This window comes from Bos javanicus, chromosome 6, assembly GCF_032452875.1.
Source record: "Bos javanicus breed banteng chromosome 6, ARS-OSU_banteng_1.0, whole genome shotgun sequence".
In the NCBI taxonomy this organism is placed as follows: domain Eukaryota; kingdom Metazoa; phylum Chordata; class Mammalia; order Artiodactyla; family Bovidae; genus Bos; species Bos javanicus.
Genome location: NC_083873.1, coordinates 46,492,601 through 46,514,180, shown reverse-complemented (window position 1 = coordinate 46,514,180; position 21,580 = coordinate 46,492,601). Strand labels below are relative to the sequence as shown.

Below are 21,580 nucleotides of genomic sequence, written 5' to 3'. Positions count from 1 at the left end.
TGGGTTACCAACAAGGACCTACTGTACAGCACAGGGAACCCTGCTCAATATCATGTAACAATCTAAATGGGAAAAAGAATTTGAAAAACAAGATACATGTATATGTTTAACTAACTGAATCACTTTGCTATATACCTGAAACTAACACAACATTGTTAATCAACTATACTCCAATAGAAAATAAAAAGTTAAGGAAATATCAATGCAAATAGCCAGCCAACTATGAAGAATACGTTCATCTTGATAGTAATGAGGTAATAGTAACATGCAGTGTGTGCAATCATGGGGAGGAGCCGCAGAGGAACAGGGTTAAGTAACCTTCCGCAGGGCGATTTGATCAAGACCTTCACCAAGCATGCCCTCTACCCGGTAATTCCACTTCTAGGAGTTAATTCTGTACAAATGTGTCTATTTAAGCATTATATATAATAAAAACTTGGGAGCAACCTCATGAGAAATTTATTATTCATATGGCAGTGGAATTTTTTCTAAGGAAATGGATGTGTGCAAAGATTTACCAACATAGATGTTTATGTTAGTAAATAGTAAATAACAGTTAGAAAAAGAAAGAGAAAGAAGGAAAAGAAGAAAGAAAATTACTTCAGTTGTTAAAAAGGAAGAATTAAAGAAATTATAGTGCACCTGCATAATTTGGAAATTATATTGTAGAATTCCATAAATATGCATATGAAAAAGACTCAAAGAGCATATATGAAGAGGTTAGCAGACATTACAGAGTTGTAGTATGAAAAGTGCTTTATTTTCTTTGCTGCTTCTTTTCTTTTCCAGATTTTCTGCGTTAATCATGTATTACTTTTGTACTAGGGGAAAAGAAGAATATTATAATAAATAAAAATATTTTAGTGTGAAAAAAAATCAGGTCTATATAATCAATATTCTAAATTTGAGTGACAGAAAACCCAGATCAAACTGTTGTTAACAAAAAAGAAGTTCTTGCTGAACATGCCTCAGGCATGGTTGGACCAGGCCTCAGACAATGAATGTTAGGACTTGGTCCTTCTCTTACCATCTCTTTATATCTTGTTCTTCTTTCCTTTCTATTGCTTCATTTTCGGGAATATTCTCTCCATGTAGTGGCACACATGTCCCCTCCTCCCTCGGCATACCCAACAATTGCCTTTTTAATAAGACCTGAAACTCCTGGATCTTATTTTCATTGGCCATCCGGGAATAGCGCACCCATCTGTGATCCTATCAAATAGCCCTGTGAGCTGGAATGCCATTTTATGCCTGGGTCACAGGTTCTCTATTGGAGCCAGGATGTGGGGTTAGCTAGGATGGCTGGAGTGAGAGTTTGGGAAACAAGAAACAATGGGGTTCCATGTGAAAAAAGAGGAGTGGAGTATGTTGGTGAGGTAAAAGTCGCAAATGCAAAGAAACAAAGACACAGTCACCACAAAATTGCAGTTTCTTCAGAGGCTGACTGGGCATGGCTAGGAGTAGCTTTAGCAGCCTTGAACCATTTAGATTTCTTGTGGTTGCAAGTGACAGAGATTTCAATTAGATGTGGCTTATTGTTTTACACAACTGAAAAATCCCGAGGTAGGGCTGGTTTCACTGAGGCTAAGCCACCCAAGGATCTGGCTCTTTCACTCTCTCCAGTGGTGACAGTTTCAGCTCCAGATTCCACACCAAAGCCGCCTGCAGCTCTGGGCTTTCTCCCCAGGATTGAAGTTTCTCATCCTCACACCACACCAGGTGTGATCCCGGGACAGAGAAACTTTTAACATTCTACATAAGTCCTGTGATTGTCATCTGTCTCCCTGGCCCATATGGGAGGAGTCTGAGAAGGATTGGTATTAATTCTTTAAATATTTGGTAGAATTCAGTGACGAAGCCATCTGCTCCTGGACTTTTCTTGTTGGAGGTTTTTTGACTATTGATTCAAACTCTTTACTAGTAATCAATCTGTTCAGATATTCTCTTTATTCAGGATTCAGCTTCGGTAGGTTGTATAGGGCTTCCCAAGTGGCTCAGTGGTAAAGAATTTTCCTGCCAATGCAGGAGATGCAAGAGACGTGAGTTTGATCCCTGGGTCCAGAAGATCTCCTGGATCTTCCTGGAGTAGGAAATGGCAACCCACTCCAGTATTTTTGCCTGAATAATCTCATAGACAGATGAGCCTTGCAGGCTATAGTCCGTGGGGTAGCAAAGAGCTGGACACGACTAAGTGACTAAGCATGCACGCACGCGTGCTTTTAGGAATTTATTCATTTCTTCTCAGTTGTCCAGTTTGTTGACGTGTGATTATTCCCAGTGATCTCTTATAATCCTTTGCATTTCTGTGGTATTACTCTTAATGTCTCCTCTTTCACTTCTAATTTTGCTTATTGAGCCCTCCCTCTTTTCTTCTGGGTAACTCCAGTTAAAGTTTTGTCTATTTTATTTACCTTTTCAAAAAAACAGCTCTTATGTTCACTAATATTTCCTATTGTCTTTTTTTCTACTAACTTGGACTTAGTTTGTTCTCATTTTTTATAGTTCCTTGAGGTATAAAGTTAGGCTGCTTTTTTGAACTCTTTCTCTTTTCTTAATATCAGTGTTTATCGCCATGAATCATTGACCTAAATTGAATCATGAACTCATCCCTGATCAACCCATATGGCTTGAGGAATAGGATACATTGATTGGTTTCAGCCAATTATAGTTCATTCCTGGAGCCAGGGCTGGGGTCAATCCCAACTAGACCACCAGTGAAGGTGGAATATGTGTATCCACAAAGAATATCAACATGGAGAAAGGAAGACTCCATGCTGGAGGGGTGAGTAGCAAATGTCCACAAAAATTCTTTAGGAGTCTGATGTGTTTAAACACTATCTAGTTTTCTAGAGAGTGTTTCTGAATAGGAAATATTTGTTAACTGTATCTATCATATTTTAACACATATATATGGAAGCTAGAAAAATAGTACTGATGAGTCTATTTGCAGGGCAGGAATAGAGACGAAGACATAGAGACCAGACTTGTGGATACAAGGGGAAAGAGAGGGTGGGAGGAATTGAGAGAGAAGATTGACATATACATATATACACTACCATGTGTAAAGTAGCTAGCTGGTGGGAAGGGCTGTATATCATAGGGAGTTCAGCCTGGTGCTCTGTGATGTGGGATGGAGGTGTGCTATGGAGGGGTGGGAGGAAGACTCAAGAGAGAGGGGATACATGTATATGTATAGCTGATTCATGTTGTTGTGCAGCAGAAACTAACATAACATAGTGAAGCAACTATGTGTGCACATGTGTGAAAGTCGCTCAGTTGTGTTCAACTCTTTGTGATCCCATGGACTGCTGGAATTCTCCAGGCCAGAATACTGGGTGAGTAGCTGTTCCCTTATCCAGGGGATCTTCCCAACTCAGGGATCAAACCAATGTCACCCTCATTGCAAGTGGATTTACTGTCTGAGCCACCAGGGAAGCCCCAAAGCAACTATCAGTCAGTTCAGTTCAGTCACTCAGTCATGTCTGACTCTTTGCGACCCCATGAATCGCAGCACGCCAGGCCTCCCTGTCCATCACCAACTCCCAGAGTTCACTCAGACTCACGTCCATCGAGTCAGTGATGCCATCCAGCCATCTCATCCTCTGTCGTCCCCTTCTCCTCTTGCCCCCAATCCCTCCCAGCATCAGAGTCTTTTCCAATGAGTCAACTCTTCACATGAGGTGGCCAAAGTACTGGAGTTTCAGCTTTAGCATCATTCCTTCCAAAGAAATCCCAGGGCTGATCGCCTTCAGATTGGACTGGTTGGATCTCCTTGCAGTCCAAGGGACTCTCAAGAGTCTTCTCCAACACCACAGTTCAAAAGCATCAATTCTTTGGCTCTCAGCTTTCTTCACAGTCCAACTCTCACATCCATGCATGACCACTGGAAAAACCATAGCCTTGACTAGACGGACCTTTACTCCAATTTAAAAAATAAATTGAAAAAACTGTATCTTGCTTGCAACTTTGTTGCAGAATATTGCTTACCTACATGTCTAAATGAAAAAGCATACATGGATCTCAAGTCTTCAACCATATCTCCATTTTAAACCTTTTAGACATACCTGCTGTTTACCAAGAGAGGTAAACTACCTTCCACAGCCACAGGCAGTCAGCCTCTCTCCTCTTGGGTTGTAATAACCTAAAAAACATTGTACTACTTTTTAATACATATTTTCATGAAGCTTTGTTTAGGGAAACATATGGGAGGATGAGATGTTTAGATAGTATCACAGGCTCAATGGTCCTCTGAGCAAAACTAAGATCATGGCATCTGGTCCCATTACTTTATGGCAAATAGATGGGGAAACAGTGGAAACTTTGGCAGGCTTTATTTTGAGAGGTTCCAAAATCACTGCAGATGGTGACTGCAGCCATGAAATTAAAAGATGCTTGCTCCTTGGAAGAAAAGTTATGACCAACCTAGACAGCACATTAAAAAGCAGAGATATTACTTTGCCTACAAAGGTCTGACTAGTCAAAGCTATGGTTTTTCCAGTAGTCGTGTATGGATGTGAGAGTTGGACTATAAAGAAAGCTGAGCACAGAAGAATTGATGCTTTTGAACTGTGGTATTGGAGGAGACTCTTTAGAGTCCCTTGGACTGCAAGGAGATGCAACCAGTCCATCCTAAAGGAAATCAGTCTTGAATATTCATTGGAAGGACTGATGCTGAAGCTGAAACTCCAATACTTTGGCCACCTATGCAAAGAACTGACTCATTGGAAAAGACCCTGATGCTGAGAAAGATTGAAGGCAGGAGGAGAAGGGGACGACAGAAGATGAGATGGTTGGATGACATCACCGACTGAATGGACATGAGTTGAGTAAACTCCAGGAGTTGGTGATGGACAGGGAGGCCTGGCATGCTGCAGTCCATGGGGTTGCAAAGAGTTGGACATGACTGAGCGACTGAACTGAACTGAACAGACTCGATGGACATGAATGTGAGTAAACTTCAGGTGATAGTGAAGGACAGGGAAGCCTGGCATGCTGCAGTCCATGGGGTCACAAAGAGTCGGACAAGACTGAGCAACTGAACAACAACATGGGGTTTTGAAATGTCAGCATTTTGGGAGGAAAGTAGGAAGTATAAAGACTATTGTGTTCCTGTCTCTTTTATTTATGGAGTAAGTTTAAAGTCATGCAGCGTTAGCAAGAAAAACAAACAAAATGGTCCACGCTTACTTTAGATGACATCTGTCCCCTAGGACAGTCACTAGTTTGGGGTTTGAGAAGGTTTTCAGTGGATGGCACAGGCTAGGAATAAGATGTTTTCTTTTCAGCTCCAGAAGGAAGTTTGCACGGATCATTTCAGTCAGGCTCTTCTGTGAAAAATAAATGTGCTTCTGCCAGAGAAGGCAACAGGAAAACCTCAACCACTGACAGCTTAACACTGGGCAAAAAATTCACCCAGACTAATGTCATTGCAGATGAGGGACAGTTTTGAAAGTTACATGATTAAAAATGCCCTGCACAGACAACAGCCCAGCTTGGCAGATGATCTGACTAACAGATCTGTTGCCCCAGGTGGCAACTGCTGCAGAAAAATCCCCCATCTTGTTTCACATGAGTCAACAGAATTCTGCAGAAGTGTCATAAAATGTAAGTGAAAGTATTTTCCTTTGCCAGAGCCCAGGAGGTGATGGAGACAAGGGTCAGGAGGGAAGTGGTCTGCCTGGCCACCAGAGGTCTGCCACACATCAAGAATGGGTGCCCAGCTTGTGCATAACAGCAGTCTTGGAGGAAGACTCCTAGCCCAACCACAACGAGCCCAGCCACGGCCACTGGCTCTTCACCATGCTCACAGAACGTCTCCCACCAGCCAAGGACTCACAATAAAGCAATAAAGCGACACTTCAATTTTCGCCATGACTATTTTATCTGTTGGATTTTCTAGGTCCAAGACCTGGGTGCAATGAGATTCCAGGAGCATGTAAACCTGACTGAGTCCCCAGTGAAAATGATTATCTGTTCTCATATTATAAAACCTGAATCCAAGGCTTACATAAACACCCACAAAGCATAGCATTATCCCCATCTCATTAACTGTTGAATTGATTATTCAGGAAAATTTCATGACATTTGGAGACCATTTGAAGGTTAGATTTGACTTCACTTCCAAAGAATTCCTAAGTGTGTAACTGCTGAAAGTCAGAGCCAATTGTAAATTAACAGTGTCACTCTCTGCCAAATGATTTCAGAAGCAAAATTATAATAGTTCTTTTTAAAAAATATAACCCAAAATTATGTTTAATGTGGAAGGTAGGTATTTAAATAGATTTTCTAAGATGTAAGAATTTTCTAAGATGTGGGATCTTTAAGAGAAAGGGTAGCTAGGACTTGAAGACCTTTCAAACAGTCTGAAGCTTCTGAGTATTTAGTCACATGCATGCTTAAGTCCAAAGGTCCTCTATTCCATGCACCACATCGGGACCAATACATTCCTACATCAAATTCAACACGAGGGGCAGGACATGCAGAAACCTGAGTGGAGTGATTCTTGTCCATTTAGCAATCAGTCAACAGACACTTATGTGTCTACTGTATTCCAGGAGATGTTCTGGGCACTCAGAATACAGCCTTGAAAACAAATAAATCCATTTACTGATGGAGCTTTCAGTCCAACGGGGTCAAAGATTATCACCAAATAAGTTAAATGTATAATGGCACTATGTTAGGTGGTTGTAAGTTCTAAGAAGAAAAGTCAAGCAAAGGAAGTGTGCTGAAGGTTGCAGTTCTAGACAGACATAGTGGCAAGAGAAGGCTTCACTAAAAAGGGTTATTTGAGCAAAGAGCTGAGTTTTAAGAGGAAGAAAGTCAGGCAGATATGTCAGCCTAGGAAAAGCATTCTGGGCTGAGGGAACGGCAAGCTCAGATGTCCAGAGGCATGAAATGTTTGGGTAGCTTGAGGAAGAGCAGGAGGTCAGCAGAGTTACAGAGAAGTAATCAAGGTGGGGACTAGTATTTGGTTAGTTTAGAGAGGCATCTGAGTACCAGACTGGGAAGGGTCTCATGAGCCATTGTAAGGAGTTTCAACTTTACTCTGAGTGAGATGGGAAGCCACTGGAGGTAACAGTGTGGCATGATCTGATGTATATAGTATTAACAAGATGACCACAGCTGCAGTGTTGAGAACAGTCTGAAAGTTACAAGAGCAGAAGCAGGGCAATCATGGGTATTGCTGTTGCTACTGCCAAATATATGGCCATCACAGTCATTTAGATGAGCTACATGGGCAGCTGCATCCATGTGTGTGTGATGGAAATGATGAGAAATGATAAGATGCTGGGTCCATTTAGACTTTATGTCTTTCCTTCTCTGTGTATGTGGTTCCCTCCTCTCTCCATCATTCCCCACTCTGTTCAGGAAGCAAATCAGAGCAGGAATGGGTGACCCAAAAGCTCCAGCACCCCTTCCAAGCACTCCCAATGGCAGAGATACTGACCCAGCCATCTCGATCTTCAGGTGCCATCTCCGGTTCCTAGAACGTCCGTGGGCCGCCACCTTGGGAGAGGAAACAGATGCCCAAGTTTAGAGCAAGTTGCAAACACTAAATAAAAAAGTCCAGTTATTCTTTTTTCTAGGAACAGTTAGTCGCTGGGGATTTCTCTTGTCCTTGCTTCCAGCAGCTGCCCTGGAGGTCACAACCTGCTTTTGTTGTGCATTGGCCTCCCTGGCATCCATTTCTTTGGAGATGCCACAGCTGTGGCTTCCAGAAGTTCAGATGTGTTTTCTAAATGTACATTAGCCCCTGGGCTTACCTTAAGCCTGGCATCTGGAAAGATTCACTTTTACAGGCTAGTCTCACAGCACTCTGGTTCCCCCGGGATCTGAGTCTCCACTGCCAGTAATGGGCTGGTCTTGAGTTCTGTAGCTGTCAAGTGGTTGTGGGGTGTGGTCAGAGGACTGGGGTCCAGGCAGGGTGAGAAATAGATTTTAAAAGTATAAAAGTGATATATGCTTGTTTAAAAAATATTTACACAATACAAATTTTTAAGTAAAAAGTAAAAATGCCTACTCTCCAGGTGAAAATATTAGAAATAGTTTGACAGCTTTTCAGATTCTAGGTGCTTGTTGGAAATGCAGATTTCATGGGTCCCCTCCTGGGCTACCAGGAGCAGAGAGCGATATTAATACACATTTTACTAATATCAAGTTCACCAGGTGATTCTTATGAACGCTAAAGTTTGAGAAGTCTTTTGTCATTTCTATTAGCACAAAATGTGTGTATAGGCATTAATATATAGCTTTATACACACAGTACTCATGTATGGATGTGAGAGTTGGACTATAAATAAAGCTGAGTGCTGAAGAATTGATGCTTTTAAACTGTGGTGTTGGACAATACTCTTGAGAGTCCCTTGGACTGCAAGGAGATCAAACCAGTCCATCCTAAAAGAAATCAGTCCTGAATGTTCATAGGAATAACTGGTGCTGAAGCTGAAGTTCCAATAGTTTGGCCACCTGATGCGAAGAACTGACTCATTAGAAAAGACCCTGATGCTGGGAAAGATGGAAGACAGAAAAAGGGGATGACAGAGGGTGAGATGGTTGGATGGCATCACTGACTTGATGGACATGAGTTTTAGCAACCTCCGGGAGTTGGTGATGGACAGGAAAGCCTAACACACTGCAGTCTATGTGGTCGCGAAAAGTCGAACATGACTGAGTTACTGGACTGAACTGAACACACACAGACACATACACATTCAGATTAAACATATACCTGCATGCACAAAGGGATTCACATAACACAAACTGAATGTAACTCGACTAACTTAACTCAATAACACTAAACACCACTTTCTATTCCCCTGTAGGGATTGACTCGGTACGGTGTTTAACTGCCCACCCCCACCCCAACCCCGTCCAGCCTGCTATTAGGCATTTGTGTTGTCTTCTGCTTTTATACCTGGTTTTCATCCCTTTTTGTAGCTTGTGTTCCATTAATTATTTAACTCTTTCATGATATTTTCCTTTCATTTGTAGAAAGGTTTCTGACAGTCACTCCTGAGGTTGTTCCGAGGACTGAGAGAGTGTACCTGAAGAAAAGTCGGAGGGAACTATGACTTTCAGTTATCTTCCAACTCAGCTCTAACTTGCATCTAAAAGCATGGCACCTAAGACAGGCTTCTGGTGTGTCGGCGAGGGTGCTGCAGGGCTTCCCTTCCCCTGAAGTCAATGTGGCTGCTATTCACCATGGCTCCTACATTGGGCCACTGTATTTTCTGCATGAGTGCTCAGTCCTGTCTGACTTATTTATTACTACGACACCAAAAACACATTTGAATCTATCTATCTAGGAGGACATTTCTTCAAATTGTGCCTGCCATATGGGAGACTGAGGTTCGATCCCTGGGTCAGGAAAATCCTCTGGAGAAGGGAATGGCAACCCACTCCAATATTCTTGCCTGGAAAATTCCATGGACAGACGAGCCTGGCAGGCTACAGTCTATGAGGTCACATAGAGTTGGACACAACTGAGCAACACACACTGTTTATTTTCTTTCAACTTTTTAATTTTGTTATAATTTTAGACATACAGAAGTGGCAAGAATAGTACAAAGGTTCTTCACTCACATCCCCCAAATGTTAACATTTACCACATTTATTTATGTATGTACACACACACAGACACACACATAGACACGCCCAGACACATACACATACACATTTTTGTTCTGAATCGTTTCGAGAGTTCACTGCAACTGGGGTGACCAAACCCTCCCAGTCTGACTGGGCTTTTACGGATTTTAGTATTAAAAATCCTATATCTGGGTAGGGAGGGGGGCTTCCCTGGTGGCTCAGTGGTAAAGAATTCGCCTCCCACTGCAGGAGACATGGGTTCAATTCCTGGTCTGGAAAGATCCCACATGCCTCAGAGCAACTAAACCCATGTGACAGAGCTGTTAAGCCTGCGTTCTAGAGCCAGGGAACTGCAGCTACTGAGCCCACACTCCACAACTACTGAAGCCCGCACGCCCTAGAGCCTGTGTTCTGCAACAAGAGGAGTCACTGCAATGAGAAACCTGGGCACCACAACTAGAGAGTATGCCCTGCTCGCTAGAGAAAAGCCCATGAAGCAATGAAGACCCAGCATGCTGCTGCTGCTGCTAAGTCACTTCAGTCGTGTCCGACTCTGTGTGACCCCATAGATGGCAGCCCACCAGGCTCCCCCGTCCCTGGGATTCTCCAGGCAAGAACACTGGAGTGGGTTGCCATTTCCTTCTCCAGAAGACCCAGCATAGTCAAAAATAAATAAAATTAATTTTTAGAAAAAGGCTTATATCTGGGCGCTCCTTCAGTCCCAGGCAAACTGAGACGACTGATCGTCCTTGTTGCAGCTGTGATGCCCTTTTACTTGTAAATACTTAAGTGTGTATTTACTAAAATCAAGAACATAACCACTGTACAATTATCAAAATCTGGAAATCAACTTTGATGCAAAATATTATTCAATCTGCAGAAGATTTTCAGATTTTGTCAGTCTTCCCAATAAGAGGGATTTTTTAAGGATTTTATTTCTTAATAAAAAGAAAACCCTGGATTATATGTCACCTTCACTGGTCGTGTTTATTTTCTCTTCTTTAGTCTGAACCAATTCCTCAGTCTTTGTCATTCATGGCACCGATATTTTGGCAGGGGGTGGGGGTGAGGAGTGGTGAAGCAGTAACAGATAGCTTTATTGCTTTGCCAAGCAAAGGGAGACACACCACACTCCAGGCTTCTGCCTCGAAAAATTATGTGTCTCCTGAAGCAATGCTATTTAGAAGGATACAGTCCAAGTATTATGCAGAATGCCCCTCTGTATGGGTTTCTTTGATGTTTTCACACAACTGGACTCAGATTATTTCTTTTTGGAAGGAATCATACAGAAGTGAGACATATGCTGTTGATTTACCCCATGACCAGGTATTTTAACTTTGATCACTTGATTGAGGAGGTTTTTGTCAGATTTCTCCTTGGTAAAATAACTATTTTCCCCTTTGTAATTAATAAGTATGTTGTGGGGAGATATTTAGAGACTATGTAAATATCTTGTTTCTCATTAAACTCTCCCACTTGTTTTAGTATCCACTGATGACTCGCCTGAATCAATTTTTTTAATGAAGGGTTGCCCAAAGATTGGACTTTATTTTTGAAAATGTTTAACAGGGGAGAATCTGCATTAGAAGTATATAGGTTTATGGAGGAGACAGACACATTTCAGATAATTACAGCACAACATAGCAATTGCTCAGAAATAAAGCAAGGGACGGCAAGCTAAAAGATCCCAGGTCAAATCTAGCCCAACACCTACTTTTGTAAATAAAGTTTTATTGAAACACAGCTATGCCCATTTACTTGCCTAACACTTCTGACTACTTTAACACTATAATGGCAGAATTAAGAAGATGCAGTGGAGACCACATGGCCCTCAAAACCTAACATATTCACTACCTGGCCCTGATAAAAAAAAATCTGCTAATCCTTGATAAAAGGGCCTATGGGGACAGCTCTGCTGAATTGGACTTCTGTTTAACTTACAATAGGCAATATTCATTCATTCTGTGGCCCTTGACGGGTATAGCAAGTCTAGGAGGTGAAGGTACATGCATTCCTGCCCTGGAACCCAGGCATGTGTAGGACTTTTTACCACATACACTACAGAGGTGTCAGGCAATGTCTTACCAAAAAAGAGATTAATTCTGGTCTTTTGTTTGTTTGTTTGTTTTTGGTATATAACTATAAATTATCAAGAAGGAAAAGTTTACTAAATCACAGAAATTAAATATAATTATAATTAGCACGATCAAAATGTCTGCATATCAAAGTGTTTCCAAGTCCTGTAAGAATGTCCTTTTTATTTCTAGTAAATTTGGTAAAAGGAAACTCAGGGATCAAAAGAATTTGAACAACCCTCAAAGCCGTTTTGACACTAGATTTGGTAAAGATAAATAATAAGGGTTGTGAAAGTGACTCAGGCATGTCCGATTCTTTGTGACCCCATGGACTGTATGTAGCCTGCCTGGTTCCTTTGTCCATGGAATTCTCCAGGCCAGAATACAGGAGTGGGTTGCCTTTCCCTTCTCCAGGGGATTTTCCAACCCAGGGATCGAATCCAGATCTCCCACATTGCAGGCAGACTCTTGACCAGCTGAGCCACAAGGGAAGCCCAAGAATACTGGAGTGGGTAGCCTATTCCTTCTCCAGCAGACCTTTCCAAACCAGGAATCAAACCAGGGTCTCCTGCATGGCAGGCAGATTCTTTACCAACTGAGCTATGAGTGAAGCCCCATATAATAATAAGGGTTATTGGGAGGTTAAAAGTATCAACTGGTCATCTATATGTGAAGTCACTTTTATTTCCAGAATGTATCCTGTTCACTAAAGTTCCAGGCAGAATTAGGCAAAACTGAATGTGCTGCTCAGGCTATGTTTTGTGATAGGAAGAGGAAGTTCTGGCAAACCAATTAAGAACTCAAAGTAACTTAATCTTGTTGATTGTTCCCTTTTATGGGGAACACCCATGTAGTGCTGGAATGACCAACTCCAGGAAAAGAGCAGATTTTTAGGCCAAGCCTATATGACTGAAGTACAGAGTAAAATCTTTCTGATGAATTTTGGCCACACACACAAAAATTGATCTAGATTTTTCTAAAGCCAAAGCACAATTTCTTACTGATAAAAAAAAAAAATCCACAAGATATTCTTGTCTGAAATAGTTTTGGATTAAGGCGGTAAAGAGAATTTCAGTGAGTGATAGAGTTCTTTTTAAAAAAATATTTATTTATTTATGACTGCACTGGGCTTTCCTTGTTGTGTGTGCTTTCTCCAGTTGCAGAGATTGGGGGCTATGCTCTGGGTGTGGTGCCTGGGCTCATTGCAGTGGGCTTCTCTTGTTGCAGAGCACGGGCTCTAGGGTGCGATCTTAGGGCTCATGGCGTACAGGTTTAGTTGCCCGGTGGCATGTGGGATCTTTCCTGACCAGGGACTGAACCCATGTCCCTGCATTACAAGGCAGATTCTTAACTCCTGGACCACCAGGGGAGCCCAACAGAGTTCTTACTAAAGATTATTATTACTTTATACTCTAGGGGACACATGTGACTTTAAAACAGATAGAAAAGTCCATCAAACAGGACAAAATATTGAAGATCATAAAAATGAAACCCAAATAATTACAAAACAGCAAAAGATGGACAAGAAAAAATAGATTTATCCTTGTAAGGCCAAAGCACAGAAGCTTCTGCCTGAGACACTCACTGAAGCTGGATGATAAAAATTAAGTTTAGGCAGCGAAGAAGGTGCACAATTGGGAAGAGCAAGGGCAGGCTGGGAACTTTCCTTTTTCTGGTCACCTCAGTCTCAGCACAGGGCACAGGTAGATTTTGCTTTAACAAAGTGTCATGAACTTAATGTCTGTGTTCCACTCCCCCAAATTCATAGGTTGAAACCCTAACCCTAGTGAGATAGTAGGTAGTAGGTGGTAGGGCCTTGGAAGTTACTTCGAGTTAGGTGAGATCATGAGGGTGGGGCTCCAATGGTGGATTAATGCCTTTATGAAAAGAAGAGAAGATATGAGACCTCTCTCTCCATCAGCTGAGGATATAAGGAGTAAATGACTATCTGCAAACCAGGAAGTGTCCCCTCACTAGATGCTAAATCTTCCAGAGACTTGATCTTGGACATCCCAAGATGTTTGCTGCTTAAGCCACCCATGCTGTTTTTATTGTAGCGGTCTGAACTGACACAAAGCAGACATTCTTATCCAGAAGATCTGAGAGATTAGGCTATTTGGAATAACTGCATATTCTAGTTTCCTAAGCATTCTTGAATTCTTAGCATTTCTGTGGAGTTTCCTGAACACTTACATACACTGATCTGTCTTAGGACCAAGGAACGCTCTTAAATAAGCATTATCAGCCCCTTTGAAGATAGGAAAACGAAGGAGCAGAAAAGTGAAGTGACTTGCCCAAAGTCAGTCAGTCCTGAAACTTGAGCCTCTTGATCCCAGATCAGTGTATTTTACAGGGCATTGCAGGGACTCTCTGATTTGTCAGTATATTGGTTGGGGTACAGCAAGAAACAGCGTTCACTCCAGATGGTTCAAATGGAGAGACTCTAATAAACGGGCTGCTTATGAGATGTGGGCAGGGTCAGAGAACAAACACGGAGGTGGGTGCATTCACCTTCTGCAAGAGTAGGGAGCAAATACTATCTCTAAGAGCTGAAGGAAGGAGCAAGGGGGGGATTTTAGTGGCTGGAGTTGTGACTGTGAATTGGGCCAACCTGCAGGAGCTGACTTGGGGAGGCAGGTAGGTGGTGCCTGTGATCAACACTGAAGTGGGAGAAAGTGGGGAGAAGATACTCCAACCTCCTTTTCCTTTGGTTCTCCAGCCAGCCCCTGACACTGGCCATCCAGAGGCCATCAGAAATGAGGCTGTTTGCCTGGCTGGACACCTATGACAAAGAGCAGGGTGGGGAAGTATGGGTTCAGCGGGGGACAGGAAAGTGGCAGGAATTTGAAGGGAATGCCATTATTTCCACTTCACAGAGTGGAATTAAATGTCTAACACTAAAATAAACATGAATACAATTTATATGGGTTCAGGATCGTAATCCCTTATTTGAAACCCTGTGGGCCCGATGCATTCTGGAATTGAGAGTATGAACTCTCAGGAACTACATGTTATATAATGCCCCCAGCAGGGTTGAGGGCAGCACCCTATAACAAAATACATTCATATGTCTGCAGCAAAAGGCATGAATATTTACTCTAAGTGAGACAAATAAATATAAATAATTTATCATTAGTTCAAGTCAAGTTTTGCTACCAAATGGTTTTTTTGAACTGTCCATAAGAAATTATTAACTAGTAGTTAAATTTTTCCTGGTGACTCATAGTAAAGAATCTACTGCCAATGCAGAAAATGTGGGTTCGATCCCTGAGTTGGGAAGGTCCCCTGGAGGTGGAAATAGTAACCCATTCCAGTACTCTTGCCTGGGAAATCCCATGGATAGAGGAGCCTGGGGGTCTACAGTCCATGGGGTTGCAAAAGAGTTGGACATGACTCAGCAACTGAACAAGTTAAATTTTCAGAAGCCATCCTAGGAGTTGTAGTATTTTATTGTCATTATTATGAATGTTGATTTTTTTTTTGTAGTCTTTCTTTTACTGCATAGTTTTATATACATACACACACATATATACATATATATTGTGTGGATTCTAGAAAAATGGAAATTTACCTTATATAGGTTTTCAAATTATTAATCAAAAAATAGAGAAGAATGGCAATTCACTTTACAAGAGTCTGTCCTGGAAATGATTCATAGCAGGATTCCTTTAAATAGCAAGCATCCTGGTCTTTACAGTTTGACTTTGGGCAAAAAGTGGAGGGCACAGGGCTCTTCCTTAGTGGCCTTGAATTCTCTGTCAAGGAGGGACCCCCACCGTGAGGAGAGCAGCTTAACCCCCTGCGAGGCTGGTGCTCCCTAGAGTGTCCGGGTTAGCAGAGCGAGCAATCGTATCTTGGAATTCTTGGGGATCTTCAGTGGTGATTTTGCTGGCAGGCATTCCTGGTCTCCGAAGCTATGAAAACCACAATTCTCAGAACGACTAACAGGAAACCTCACCCACTAACAGAGGAAGCTGAGGAAGGAAGGAAAGATGGCAGAGCCCAGGGAGGGTCAGTATATGAAACAATAAGTAAAGTCACACGTTTGGAGACAGTGTCTACATGGTCAGAGGAAGCACCCCCATCTGCACCTTCCTCACTGCCCCCACAAAAGCTCTCCTGAGTGCTGGCCTGGGATCTCAGGCCATTCGTGCTCAGGGCTCCCTCTGGAATGACTCCTCGACCTTCTCCTCATCATCTCCAGTTCCACTGCCTGTTTATCACCATCCTTGATGACTTTCAAAGCCAAAGTTCAACTCTTTTACAAGAAAGTCATCACTGCCTTGTCTCTACGCTGCTGCTGCTGCTGCTGCTGCTAAGTCACTTCAGTCATGTCCGACTCTGTGCGACCCCATAGACGGCAGCCCATCAGGCTCCCCTGTCCCTTCTGGCTGCCCACAAAGTGGTTTAGATTTTCCTCATGATCTCATCATATCATACCTTGTATTAGAGGATTTGTCTTATTCCCTTGCCAAAATTAAAAACTTTGTTCATTTACTACTTTTTTCCGTATTAATTCATCAAGCATTTTTCAAAACCTATTCTGTCTATGTATGGTGCTCGACTTTGGGATTTGAAGATACATAAGATGAGTTCCTGCATGCCAGAAATTACAGTCTAGTGGGAGAAGGCAGACAATATGACGATAGAGTGATCCAGGAGCACAGAAGAGGGACAGGTCACCCAGCTTGTGGGAGGTGGTCAGGGAAGCCTGCAACCTCTCACTCAGCCTAGTGCGAGGGAGACTAATGAATGGTGGGAATGGGTGTTCCTGGCAGAGATACTAGCATGGCACAGGGCCAAAGGGTTGAGGATTGGAATATTTTCCAAGAACCACACATAATTGAGCATAGCTGGTATGTGGGAGTCAGGCGGAAGGATGTAGTGGGGAAAGGATTGGGGAAAGGTGAAGCTGGACAAGATCTTGATAAGATCTTGGAGGACCTTATCCATCTTGCTATGGAATTTAGACAGTTCAGTCCATAGAGCCATCACCCACACAATGATGCTGGGGTCAGGATCCGATTACTTGGGGTCCTAGGTTGAGTCCTCACAGAAGCAGATTCTGAGACAAGGGTTCAAGGGCCAGCAGGTTCACTGGAAGATGATCCCAAGAGGGACTGTTAGGGGGTGGGCAAAGTGGGCAGGGAGAGGGATGGCGGCCAACACAGGGAGCACCAACCAGCAGTTACTGCCCTGAGCACTTCAGCTCAGACCCCTGGACAGCTGAAAAACGTGCTCCAGAGTTATTCCACTCCAGGGGCGAGGACGTCAGGAGACTGTCCTCTGTCATTGCTGGAGAGCAGCTCCCAGGGGCTTTGATTCCCGACACTGTGGCTCCCAGTGAGTGGGAGTCACAGCAGAGCCTGCAGCCTGAGAAGCTGGCAGGCAGAGCAGCGAGCTTACAAAGCTGCTGCTGTTGGAACTTTAGTGATGGAGGGCTGTGTGGGGGAGCGAGGATCTGAGCCCTCTGGTTATTAAGATAGAATGATCTGGAGAAACAAGGCGAGTTTAGTAGTCAGGCAGGGAAGAGAAAGCGCACCCAAGGGGTAAAATGCAGAGAAATGGATGAAGGAATGATCGGGCAGAGGTGTGGGCCGGTCAGGCTGGTGTCCCTGGGCAGCCAGTGAGCCCTCGCGTACCCAAAGCGGGACCCCAGCCTACTCACCATTCCGTGGGACAACTCTGAGGCTCGTGGACACTGTTTTCAAAGGTCTGAACCCAGTAGCTCATCAGTGCTCCCTGCATTGCTGCCCTCCCTTTCCTGGCTCACCTCCCTACTCACTTAAAAGTCCTTAACCCTAGAGCATTCTTTGGAGAGAAGAAGGGAGAGCTGGAGCCCAGGGAAAGTGGTTGTCTGAGGTCAGTGTGGTCTTACCTAGAAAGCTGCAACCCCACCAAGGGACAGCTTGTTAGACTGGGAGCTGAAGGCAGGAGCTCCCTCGTCCCTTCACTTGCCCAGTCCACCAGCCAGAGAGCCAGTAAGCCCCAGCAACCTGGTGGGTCCCAAAGGAAGGGTCCCCGGGGCACAGAGCAGGGAGGGAACAGGGAGGGTGAGACAAACAGAGGATGTCCAGAACACCTGTCTCCCATTAGGATGTAGTCCGTAACTTTCACTGTTCAGATTGATGTCTATGCTGCTGGAAACCTCATCATTTCATGACACAGCTTTATCCAACAATGCCTCATACTTGTGAGCTCCTTACAGCCGCTGTACTTTATGTTGAACTCAGACTTCTTTGTCTCAAAATAACTGGGCCAGCTGGGCAGAGCAGATATCAATACCCATTCCCTACTGAGCCAAGAGCCTAGATCTATTCTGCTTCAATAGGGTTCACTCCAGTACACTATGTCTTCCCAGAAAGTAAGGTTATTGGTGCTCAGCAATGACTACATTCAGAGTGTTTACCAAACACTTTTATAATTGTTTAGTTGGTGTTTAGAGTCAGTAACCAAACTTCCTGATCCTTGGTTCCTGGAGGTCACTTTTAGCTTCCAATATCAGTTTAATGGGCTTCCCTGGTGGCTCTGCTATAAAGAATCTGCCTGCAATGCAGGAGACACAGAGACTCAGGTTTGATCCCTGGGTCTGGAAGCTCCCCTGGAGGAGGAAATGGAACCCACTCCAGTATTCTTGCTGGGAAATCCCATGGACAGAGAAGCCTGGCAGGCTTTAGTCCATACAGTCCAAAAGAGTCAAACATGACTGAGTGACTAAACAACAGCAGCAATGATCAGTTTAATAATAATCTCAGATTAGATGTGAGCTAAGGTAGTTTTATGGATGGGACGTTTGCACACGCCCCCAAATTCATGTGTTGAAATTTTAACCCCTAAGGAGATGGTATGAGGAGGTGGGGCTTCTGGGAGGTGATTAGGTCATAAGCACAAGCCCTCAGGGATGGGATTAGTGCCGTTATAAGTGTCTGAAGAGACTGGAGTTCTCCCTTCTGTTCTGTGAAAATATACCAGGAAGCAGGCTCATGCCAGACATCCAACCTGCCAGCACCTTGATCATGAATTTCCCAGTCTCCAGAACTGTACAAATTTCTGCTATTATTAAGCCACCTAGTTTGTGGAATTCTGTTATAGAGGCCAAAATGGATTAAGACAGTGTGTATATCATGTCTCCTAAACTGTGGAATTTCATGTAAAATCTACTTAGGCAGAGTGAGCTGACGGAGCTATAAGCTGAGTGCCTACCAGGTGCCAGGCAACTTGTAAATGCCATCACTTTACAGGTGGAGAAACTAGGGCCCAGAGAGACTAAGTAACCTGCTCAAGGCTCCATATCTAGTGAGGGCAGAGCCAGGAATGAAATCTATGTCTCACTGACTCCAAATTTGATATTCTTTTATGCTTCAATATAGGTTTCTAGTGGATTATCGCTGAGAAAGTTGATACAAGCTATTTTTAGAAACAGCAAACAAGGTAAGGCCTCTGAGGAATCATTTTTGGGTCCCCAATGATAGCATGATATGCTTCTTCCAAAGATGTGTCCTTCAGCTCTGCTATCAGCAGTGGCTCTGGGGCCAGACCACCATCATCACACTCTAGCTTGTCACTTGTCCTTTATTTACTGTGTAACTTTGGATAAGCTTTTCAACATCTCCGTGCTCCAGTTTTTCCATCCCCAAAGCAGGGTTCATAATAGTCCTTACCCCTATGGGGTGTAATAACAGTTAAATAGAGTGCATGGTGCCTGGGTATGATTAACTGTTATTATTTTTTATTAATCTCCATTGTTCTATCAACCTGATATAGTCTATAACCGTGTCTCACCCTGTGACCTGGCTTAGAGAATGTAGGCGTTGACCTTAAAAGGCCAAGAATCTATGATCCAGAGAGAGGAAAAACCCACTGGGCTGTGTACTCTTGTGTCCTGTGTGAACTGATGATGTCCCACCATGGATAGGAGAAGAAATGGACTTACCCTGCAAATCGCACATTGAGGGGTGGGCGGTTCTCATCAGAAACGTATTTTGGTCTGTGGTTTTTGCCGAGCCATTTTTATCTTTGCCAAATGACCCCCTTGGGAAAATGAGGCAGCTCAGTTTATATAAATAGCCAAGATTCAAGAGAGGAAGTGAGAGGTTTCCCAGGAGAGAGCAGAACAGTATTTATGGGATCCCAGAGTCAGGCTCAGTACCTGGCACTCAGGGGTACTCAATCGATGTCACCGAACCAATGGATGGGCTTTAACCACTTTTGTTGTGGAAGACCTTTCTCCCGCCTTGGACAGGGGCCATTGTCTTGATGGCAGGTGGTGGCTCAGTTTATGCTGGGCTAACCTTGACTGAAGCAGGGCAGTTACTGGTCTCCCCACTCCAAGTCGAAAGTGGGAAGGACCCTGGGTCCCCAGCTCTATATCCCAAAAGGACCGCCAACACCCTGCAGAGCTTCCTGGTAATGTTACAGGGAAAAGGAGAAGAGTAGCTTTTGCCTTCTCTTGGGAGTCAGTGTACCAGGGGAATCTGAACAGTGTGTCTTTGAATTATTCTCTCTCTCTCTGTCAGCAGTTACCAGCAGTCGTAATCATTTCCTGGGACTGCCATGCTTGCTGCTAAGTCGCCTCAGTCGTGTCTGACTCTGTGTGACCGCTTAAGACGGCAGCCCACCAGGCTCCCCCATCTCTGGGATTCTCCAGGCAAGAACACTGGAGTGGGTTGCCACTTCCTTCTCCACTGCAGGAAAGTGAAAAGTGAAAGTGAAGTCGCTGCCATAACAAAGTACAATTTTGGGTGGCTTAAAGCAACAGAAATTACTCTCATAATTTTAGAAGATAGAAGTCTGAAATCCAGCAGGAATAATCCTTCCGTGCCTTGTCCTAGTTCTGACATTTGCCAGCAATCTCTGGTGTTCCTTGGCTTCAAGTTGCATCAATCCGGCTTTCTCCCTCTGGGTCAGTGCCTATATGCATCTTCACATGGCCTCTTAGGAGGACACCAGTCATTGGCTTTAGGGCCTGCCCTAATCCAGTATGATCTCACCTGGTTGCATCTGCAAAGACTGTTTCCAAATAAGGTCACTTTCTGAGGTTCTGCATGAACATGAATTTTGGGGTATATTATTCAACCCAGTAGAGATGTCTTTATGCCAGACACTTTGTCAGTTGGCCCGAATATTAAGATGAGTAAGACCTCCTCATAATCTTATAGTCTGCAGAAGAAGTTGGCACATAAATAAATTATTGTAATTCAGTGAGACAAATATAAGCTCACATCTTACATTTATTGAGCAGTTACTAAGTGCCTGGCACTATTTCAAACAATAAACAGTTTCCACTGAGGAGTGAATAAGGAAAATGTAAGATATGTAATCACTTATTTCTATAAAACATTATACTATTTATTTATATAAAATATATTATACATGTATATACTATTGTGTGTGTGCTCAATATTATTGAGCCATAAAAAAGAAGGGAATCCTGTCATTTGTGACAACATGAATGGAACTTAAGAGCACTGTGCTAAGTGAAATCAGTCAGAGAAAGACAAATATCATATGATCTCACTTATATGTGGAATCTAAAAAATAGTACACATGCACTTACTTACAAGACAGAAACAAACTCACATAGAAAATAAACTTATGGTTACCAAAGGGCAAGTGGGGAGAGGGATCAATAGGGAGTATGAGATTAACATTCAGTTCAGTTCAGTCACTCAGTCATGTCTGACTCTTTGCAACCCCGTGGACTGCAGCACGCTAGAATTCTCTGTCCATCACGAACTCCTGGAGCTTGCTCAGACTCATGTCCATTGAGTCGGTGATGCCATCCAACTATCTCATCCTCTGTTATCCCCTTCTCCTCCTGCCTTCAATCTTTCCCAGCATCAGGGTGTTTTCCAATGAGGCATTTCTTCGCATCAGGTGGCCAAAGTATAAGAGCTTCAGCTTCAGCATCAGTCCTT

General features: G+C 43.3%; 1 long non-coding RNA gene across 1 annotated transcript in view; it reads right to left on the bottom strand.

Annotated features, from left to right (window-relative positions):
* Positions 1-495: 495 nt before the first annotated feature.
* Positions 496-21,580, bottom strand: part of LOC133249431 (uncharacterized) — a 32,959-nt gene continuing 11,874 nt past the window's right edge. Inside the window, exons 2-5 of the long non-coding RNA XR_009736954.1 lie at positions 7,764-7,908; positions 7,448-7,506; positions 4,065-4,141; positions 496-821 (exon numbers count right to left, since the gene is read on the bottom strand). This is a non-coding gene — a long non-coding RNA (uncharacterized LOC133249431). The remainder of the gene's footprint in view (positions 822-4,064; positions 4,142-7,447; positions 7,507-7,763; positions 7,909-21,580) is intronic.